An 8,934-nucleotide genomic window follows, 5' to 3' on the forward strand; every position below is an offset into this window, starting at 1 on the left:
CGGCACACGCTGGGCCCTGGTGCGGGCGGTTGCCTCGATCACCATCGGCGCACGCTGGGCCCTGGTGCGGGCGGTTGCCTCGATCACCATCGGCGCACGCTGGGCCCTGGTGGGTTTAGGCACATCTTCAAATTTCTGCCGTGCCAATGCCATTTTTATGGCTTGTAAATTCATACAATGGTCCCCTAAGCCTTCACGTGAAGTTTTATTGGAAGATGACTCATTTTCTATTTTTCACGATTTTCGAAACTTTTTGCGGTTCGGGATTTTTTAAAATTTTTTTATAAGGATTTTTGGCCCCAAATTTTGTAGGCGTGTTCTTTCTATTTTTGTTGGCATGCACAAAAAAATTCAGCTAAAAACTCGAAGTGGAGAAGATTTTGTGACCGTTTGAAAAAAGTGTCCCCATTTCAGACACTTTAACGGCTACTGGTAGCAAACCTATAAAATCTCAAATGCTCTTTAAGGGGGTGTGAATTCTCAGAGGTTTGATGAGGGATAGGGGGCCAACACAAGGCCAAGTACCAGCACCCATCGCACATCATGTGCGCACACCCCCCCGGCCCCCCTCCCAATCGCCGGAACCCCAATGCCGCCGGTCAGGTTCTCCGGCGGTGCTCCGGCGATGCTCCGGCGATGCTCCGGCGATGCTGTCCCGAGTGAAAAAAATACGGCACCAGCACATGCTGGAGCCAGGCATGTGCACCGTGGCTCAAAATCGAACTTCGGCCAAGGCCTCGACCATCAATGGCACATGATGACGCATGGTGATGGCACATGCATCGACCATCATCGGCATAGGCTGCCCTTCGGTACGGGCACTTGCCTCGACCGCCATGGGCACAAGCTGGGCCCTGGTGTGGGTTGTTGCCTCGATCACAATCGGCACATGCTGAGCCCTGGTGCGGGCTCGGCCCTGGTGCGGGTGTCACGCCCTGGGCGGGCGCGCCAGGCACATCAGCCAGACCAGCAGGTGAGCCAGCAGCTAAGGCCCGCAGACCAGGCGTGCTGGCGGGTATCAGTGCGCAAAGCCTATCAAACGAGCTCCAAACGCCCGCCCATCTTGCAGGCCAACTCATGAGACCAAGGCCTGGCATTTGGGCTGCCCGCACCACATCCAGAAGGGCCCGAGGTGCTGGATACGCAAGGGAAGCTTCTGGAACCAGGCAGGATCAGCATCAGCATCCTGGCAGATTTGGTTGACCCTGAAAATCAGGAACCAGCATCTTGATTAAATGTAATCCCATGATTGTAGCCTTTATTTTAGGGATTTGCCATTAAGTTGTAGCTGGAGCCTCAACTATAAATAGAGGGCTGCTCCACCCTCATTTGTACACCATCAAACACTTCTGTTTCAGTGAATACAAGAGCATTTCCAGAATTCTGTTTTTCTGTCCTGTTTCTCTTTAACTTGCGTAATCAGCCCTTCCCTTTGTTCTAGTGCCCGCACGCTTGTGTTTTAGGCTGACTTAGGCATCAAGGACGAGATTCCAAGCCTAAGGCCGCACGGATTCTGAGTCTAAGGTCGGAGCCCGTGACAATTGGTATCAGAGCAAGTTCGATTCTGCGTGTTTGTGTTGTGCAGGTTAGATCGTGATTGAGGAGATGGCATCCCAAAGCGACGTTGCTAGCCAACAACCAGAGGCCCAGGAGCATGGGCGAGGAAGAGGCAAGAAAGCTGGTTCTAGAGATATCTGGTCTACCATGGACGGTAGGCTGGCCAAGGTGGAGGTGACCATAGGCGACATGGGGGAGAAGCTGGAGGAAGTAGAAACTCACATTGCATCGCTAGACTCCATGGGGGAGGAGATCCAAAGTGAGCTAGCAGCTGCTCTCAACAATGGCCTGGATGCGATCACCCAAAAGAATGAATCCTTGGAGGCGGAAGTTCTGACTTTGCGAGATGGCATGGAGGCCATGCGCCATGGCATGGAGGCCATGCGCCAGCGGATGGAGGAGCTTACCAGTGAGCTCGTGACTTGCAAGACTGCCATTGGGAATGGCATGTTTGCTGGAGTGTCCAGATCCAGATTGGATGTCCCCAAGCCTAAGGAGTTTAAGGGGACTAGGGCGGCCAAAGAAGTAGACAACTACCTTTGGGGTATGGAGCAGTATTTCCAGGCCATGGGCATGCAAGACGAGGCGATAAAGGTAAGCACCGCTGCTATGTATCTCACTGATGTAGCCTTATTGTGGTGGAGGCGCAGGTGTGATGATGTCAGGCGTGGGAACGCCAAGATTGGAACCTGGGCAGAGTTCCAAAAAGAGTTCAGAGAACAATTTTACCCGGAGTATGCCGATGATGAGGCACGGGCAAAGTTGCGCAGGTTGAGCCAGCAAGGGAACATAAGAGAGTATGTTCAAAAATTCTCTGAACTGATGCTACAGATCTCGGATCTAGGCGAGAAGGACGCATTCTTTGCTTTCATGGATGGGCTGAAGCCGTGGGTGAAGCATGAGCTACAAAGGAGGGGAGTTCATGACTTGGCTAAAGCCATGACCACTGCCGAGGCGTTGATAGAGTTCAAGCCTCTGAACAAGTTCGAGTCTACCAAGCCCAAGGGTAAGGGCAGGGACGATAGGGACCGGAAGAAGCAGTCCAATGGGAAGGACCGTGACCGGGAGTCCAAGGATGGAGACCGAGACCGTTCAACCAAGGATGGCGAGAGGAAGCCATCAACAGGCAAGTGGAAAGCAAAGGGGGACCGAGAGCCACTAGCATGTTACCTATGTGGAGGGAGCCACATAGCACGCAATTGCCCGCAGAAGGGCAAGCTGGCTGCTGTAGACAGGGAGTCTGACGAGGAGCCAGAGTCAGGGGCAGCAAAGCTTGGGTCGTTGATGCTCAATGCTGTCCAGAGTAAGGGGAGCCGCAAGCCAAAGGGCTTGATGTTTGCGGATCTGATGGTTGCGGGTCAGAAGGTGAGCGCACTGGTGGACACAGGTGCCTCACATCTTTTCATTTCAGGTGATGGAGCCCGGAAGCTCGGACTAAAGGTGCAGAAAGGGACTGGTACCATTAAGACGGTGAACTCCAAGGAAGTTCCAGCCATTGGAGTAGCACGGGGAGTGGAGTTGCAGCTTGGAGATTGGAAAGGCAAGGAGACCATTGAGGTAATACCCCTTGACGACTATGAGTTTGTGATTGGGTTGGATTTCCTTGTTCGGATTAACGCCCTCCTTGTGCCTTTTGCCGATTGTGTTTGCATCTTGGATGCACGGTGCCAATGCCTTGTACCATTGAGAAGAGGGTCTGGAGTTGGGTCACGGGTGGTGTCAGCCATCCAATTTGCCAAGGCGGTAAGCAGACAAGAAGACACCTTCTTGGCAGCCCTGAAATATGATGAGCCAAGGGAGAAGGAGACCGAGTCACCCTTGGAGGTGCTAAAGGTGCTGAAGACCTTTAGTGATGTGATGCCCGCAAAGCTGCCTAGCAAGCTACCACCTAAGAGGGAGGTGGACCACAAGATCGAGCTGGTGTCCGAGGCCAAGCCACCAGCCAGAGCCCCTTACCGAATGTCTCCACCAGAGTTGGAGGAGTTGAGGAAGCAGCTCAAGGAGTTAGTTGATGCTGGCTTCATCAGGCCATCGAAAGCACCCTATGGTGCACCGGTTCTATTCCAGCGCAAGCATGATGGGTCGTTGCGGCTGTGCATAGACTACCGGGCTTTGAACAAGCTGACCATTAAGAACAAGTACCCCATCCCACTCATTGCGGACTTGTTCGATCAACTTGGGAGCGCAAGGTGGTTCACCAAGCTGGATTTGAGGTCAGGCTATTATCAAGTCAGGATCGCGGAGGGAGATGAGCAAAAGACAGCATGTGTCACGCGGTATGGTTCGTATGAGTTCTTGGTGATGCCTTTCGGACTCACGAATGCCCCAGCAACATTCTGCACCCTTATGAACAAGGTACTTCAATCATTCCTTGATCGGTTTGTTGTGGTTTATTTGGATGACATTGTGATCTACAGCCAGACTTTGGGAGAGCATGTAGACCACTTGAGACAGGTGTTCGAGGTGTTGCGGGCGCACAAGCTGTTTGTCAAGAGGGAGAAGTGCTCATTCGCCCAGCAGGAGATCCCATTCCTTGGCCACATAGTGGGAGGTGGCAGGATACGCATGGATGAAGGCAAGATAGACGCCATCCTGGAGTGGCAACCGCCAGCCAAGGTCACTGAGTTGAGATCGTTCCTTGGGCTGGTTAACTACTACAGGCGCTTCATCAAGGGTCACTCAGCAATAGCCACGCCATTGACTGACTTGCTCAAGAAAGGGAGAGCATGGGAGTGGAGCGCAGGGTGCCAGGAAGCCTTTGACAGGTTGAAGCGGGCTGTGACCGAGGAGCCAGTCTTGGCCTTGCCAGACCATGCCAAATCGTATGAGGTGCATACGGATGCATCAGACTTTGCCATAGGGGGCGTGTTGATGCAAGAGGGACGTCCAGTCGCGTTTGAGAGCAGGAAGCTGAACGAGACTGAACGCAAGTACACGGTCCAAGAGAAGGAGATGACTGCAGTGGTGCACTGCTTGCGCACTTGGCGCCATTACCTGTTGGGGTCGAGGTTCGTGGTGAGGACGGACAATGTGGCAACCAGCTACTTCCAGACGCAGAAGAAGCTGTCCCCCAAGCAGGCGAGATGGCAAGATTTTCTTGCGGAATTTGATTTTCAGATGGAGTACAAGCCGGGGCGGGCGAACCTAGTGGCAGACGCCCTGAGCAGAAAGGCTAACCTTGCTGCCATTAGCCAACCCGAGGGGTCACTGGTGCCGCGCATCAAGGAGGGACTTGCGCATGATCCTACAGCCAAGGCTTTGATGGAGTACGCCCAGCAAGGTAAGACTAGGCGGTTTTGGTTGCAGGATGGGTTGCTGTACACCAGGGGCAGTAGACTGTTTGTGCCGCAGCACGGGAAGCTCCGCAAGGAAGTTTTGCAAGAGTGTCATGATTCAAGGTGGGCTGGACACCCAGGAGTGAGCCGCACCTTGGCGCTGATCGAGGACCGGTACTACTGGCCGCACATGAGGGACGATGTGGAGGCCTATGTGAAGACTTGTCTTGTGTGCCAACAGGACAAGGTGGAGCTCAAGAAACCAGGGGGTCTCTTGGAGCCATTGCCAGTGCCAGAGCGACCATGGGAGAGTGTTTCTCTGGACTTTATAGTCGGTCTACCCAAGACAGAGGGGTTTGGAAGCATAATGGTAGTGGTGGACAGGTTTTCCAAATATGGAATCTTCATTCCAGCAACCAAGGAGTGCCCAGCCGAGGAGGCAGCTCGATTGTTCCTGAAGAACATGGTGAAGTACTGGGGAGTGCCGAGGACCATTGTTAGTGATCGGGACGGGCGTTTCACGGGCAGGTTTTGGACTGAGTTGTTCAAGCTGTTGGGGTCAGACTTGAACTTTTCCACCAGCATGCATCCTCAGACTGATGGGCAGACAGAACGTGTGAATGGACTACTGGAGGTCTACCTCAGGCACTATGTGAGTGCCACACAAAGGGACTGGCCAAAGCTACTGGATATTGCGCAGTTTTCCTACAACTTGCAAAGGAGCGAGGCAACGAACCAGAGCCCATTTGAGGTTGTGACAGGGCAACAACCACTAACACCCGGTTCGATTGCTGCAGGTTATACAGGGCCGAATCCAGCAGCATACAAGTTTGCCAAGGCATGGCAGGAGCAAGCTGACTTGGCCAGAGTTTGTCTACACAAGGCGGCCAAGAGGTCGAAGAAGTGGGCAGACCAGAAGAGGCGGGATGTGCAGTTCCAGGTTGGAGACTTGGTGTTGGTGAAGCTGCATCCCATTGTGCGCCACAGGGGGCTGCACAAAGGCCTAGTCCGGAGGTATGAGGGACCTTTCCGAGTAGTCAAGAGAGTAGGCAAGGTTGCCTACAAGCTGGATATGCCACCCAAGCCGAGGGTACACCCGGTGTTCCATGTGAGCATGCTCAAGCCGTTCCATGAGGATGAGGGAGATCCAGGACGGGCAGAGTCAAAGCGTGCACTGTTGGGAGCAAGGGCCTCATATGAGAAGGAGGTCCACAGCATTATGGCTGACCGGGAAGTGAGACGGAAGAACTATCAACCAAGACATGAGTACTTGGTGCGCTGGAAGGGACTTCCAGACAGTGAGGCGAGCTGGGAACCAGCAGAGGACTTATGGCAGTTCGGGGACCAGATCAGGCAGTACCATGCAGAAGACGCAACGAGGGCGTTGCGCAATCAGGTGGGGGAGAATGTCACGCCCTGGGCGGGCGCGCCAGGCACATCAGCCAGACCAGCAGGCGAGCCAGCAGCTAAGGCCCGCAGACCAGGCGTGCTGGCGGGTATCAGTGCGCAAAGCCTATCAAACGAGTTCCAAACGCCCGCCCATCTTGCAGGCCAACTCATGAGACCAAGGCCTGGCATTTGGGCTGCCCGCACCACATCCAGAAGGACCCGCACCACATCGAACATAATAGGAAGGTCCCTAGGGTATAAAAGGGTTCACACCATCTCCGTCTTGGGAGGCGCCTTTTGTAGGACAAAACCGTGAGGCCAGAGGGCCAGAGCGGACAATACCTCACAAGGGTGTGAACCGTGGCGAGAAGGCTGATCTGGGACGCCGGAAGGGTGAATGCCCGGGTCCCAGAGCCGCGCGGGTTCGAAGCTTAAGTCTCGACCCGTGACAAGTGGAGCGGACAATACCTCACAAAGGTGTGAACCGTGACGGTAGGCTGATCTGAGACGCCGGAAGGGTGAATGCCCGGGTCCCGGAGCCGCGCGGGTTCGGAGCTTGAGTCTCGACCCGTGACAAGTGGTATCAGAGCCAACCCTAAACCGTTCGATCCACGCCGAGCACCTCGAGGGAGGTAGGCAGGGTGACCGGCCTCCGTGACGAGGGCGTCACGAGGTTGGGTGCGGGAGAATGTCACGGACCTAAGGGGGAGTCCTGAATCTCACATCGAACATAATAGGAAGGTCCCTGGGGTATAAAAGGGTTCACACCATCTCCGTCTTGTGAGGCGCCTTTTGTAGGACAAAACCGTGAGGCCAAGGGGGCCAGAGCGGACAATACCTCACAAGGGTGTGAACCGTGGCGAGAAGGCTGATCTGGGACGCCGGAAGGGTGAATGCCCGGGTCCCGGAGCCGCGCGGGTTCGAAGCTTAAGTCTCGACCCGTGACACGGGCGCTTGCCTCGACCACCATCGGCACACCCTGGGCCCTGGTGCGGGCGCTTGCCTCGACCACCATCGGCACACCCTGGGCCCTGGTGCGGCAGGTTGCCTCGAGCACCATCGGCACACGCTGGGCCCTGGTGCGGCAAGTTGCCTCGAGCACCATCGGCACACGCTGGGCCCTGGTGCGGGCGCTTGCCTCGACCACCATCGGCACACGCTGGGCCCCGGTGCGGCAGCTTGCCTCGAGCACCATCGGCACACGCTGGGCCCTGGTGCAGTCGGTTGCCTCGATCACCATCGGCACACGCTGGGCCCTGGTGCGACAGGTTGCCTCGACCACCATCGGCACACGCTGGGCGCTGGTGCGGTCGGTTGCCTCGAGCACCATCGGCACACGCTGGGCCCTGGTGCGGGCGGTTGCCTCGACCACCATCGGCACACGCTGGGCCCTGGTGCGGGCGCTTGCCTCGAGCATCATCGGCACACGCTGGGCCCTGGTGCGGCAGGTTGCCTCGAGCACCATCGGCACACGCTGGGCCCTGGTACGGGCGGTTTCCTCGAGCACCATCGGCACACGCTGGGCCCTGGTGCGGGCGGGTGCCTCGAGCACCATCGGCACACACCAGGGCCCTGGTGCGGAAGGTTGCCTCGACCACCATCGGCACACACCATGGCCCTGGTGCGGAAGGTTGCCTCGAGCACCATCGGCACACGCTGGGCCCTGGTGCGGGCGGTTGCCTCGACCACCATCGGCACACGCTGGGCCCTGGTGCGGGCGGTTGCCTCGATCACCATCGGCGCACGCTGGGCCCTGGTGGGTTTAGGCACATCTTCAAATTTCTGCCGTGCCAATGCCATTTTTATGGCTTGTAAATTCACACAATGGTCCCCTAAGCCTTCACGTGAAGTTTTGTTGGAAGATGACTCATTTTCTATTTTTCACGATTTTCGAAACTTTTTGCGGTTCGGGATTTTTTAAAATTTTTTTATAAGGATTTTTGGCCCCAAATTTTGTAGGCGTGTTCTTTCTATTTTTGTTGGCATGCACAAAAAAATTCAGCTAAAAACTCGAAGTGGAGAAGATTTTGTGACCGTTTGAAAAAAGTGTCCCCATTTCAGACACTTTAACGGCTACTGGTAGCAAACCTGTAAAATCTCAAATGCTCTTTAAGGGGGTGTGAATTCTCAGAGGTTTGATGAGGGATAGGGGGCCAACACAAGGCCAAGTACCAGCACCCATCGCACATCATGTGCGCACACCCCCCCGGCCCCCCTCCCAATCGCCGGAACCCCAATGCCGCCGGTCAGGTTCTCCGGCGGTGCTCCGGCGATGCTCCGGCGATGCTCCGGCGATGCTGTCCCGAGTGAAAAAAATGCGGCACCAGCACATGCTGGAGCCAGGCATGTGCACCGTGGCTCAAAATCGAACTTCGGCCAAGGCCTCGACCATCAATGGCACATGATGACGCATGGTGATGGCACATGCATCGACCATCATCGGCATAGGCTGCCCTTCGGTACGGGCACTTGCCTCGACCGCCATGGGCACAAGCTGGGCCCTGGTGTGGGTTGTTGCCTCGATCACAATCGGCACATGCTGAGCCCTGGTGCGGGCGGTTGCCTCGAGCACCATCGGCAGACCCTGGGCCCTGGTGCGGCCGGTTGCCCCGACCACCATCGGCACACGCTGGGCCCTGGTGCGGGCGCTTGCCCCGACCACCATCGGCACACGCTGGGCCCTGGGGCGGGCGGTTGCCCCCAGCACCATCGG

Source organism: Durio zibethinus, unplaced genomic scaffold (assembly GCF_047325235.1).
Source record: "Durio zibethinus cultivar Kanyao isolate XHJ-2024 unplaced genomic scaffold, ASM4732523v1 HiC_scaffold_397, whole genome shotgun sequence".
In the NCBI taxonomy this organism is placed as follows: Eukaryota; Viridiplantae; Streptophyta; class Magnoliopsida; order Malvales; family Malvaceae; genus Durio; species Durio zibethinus.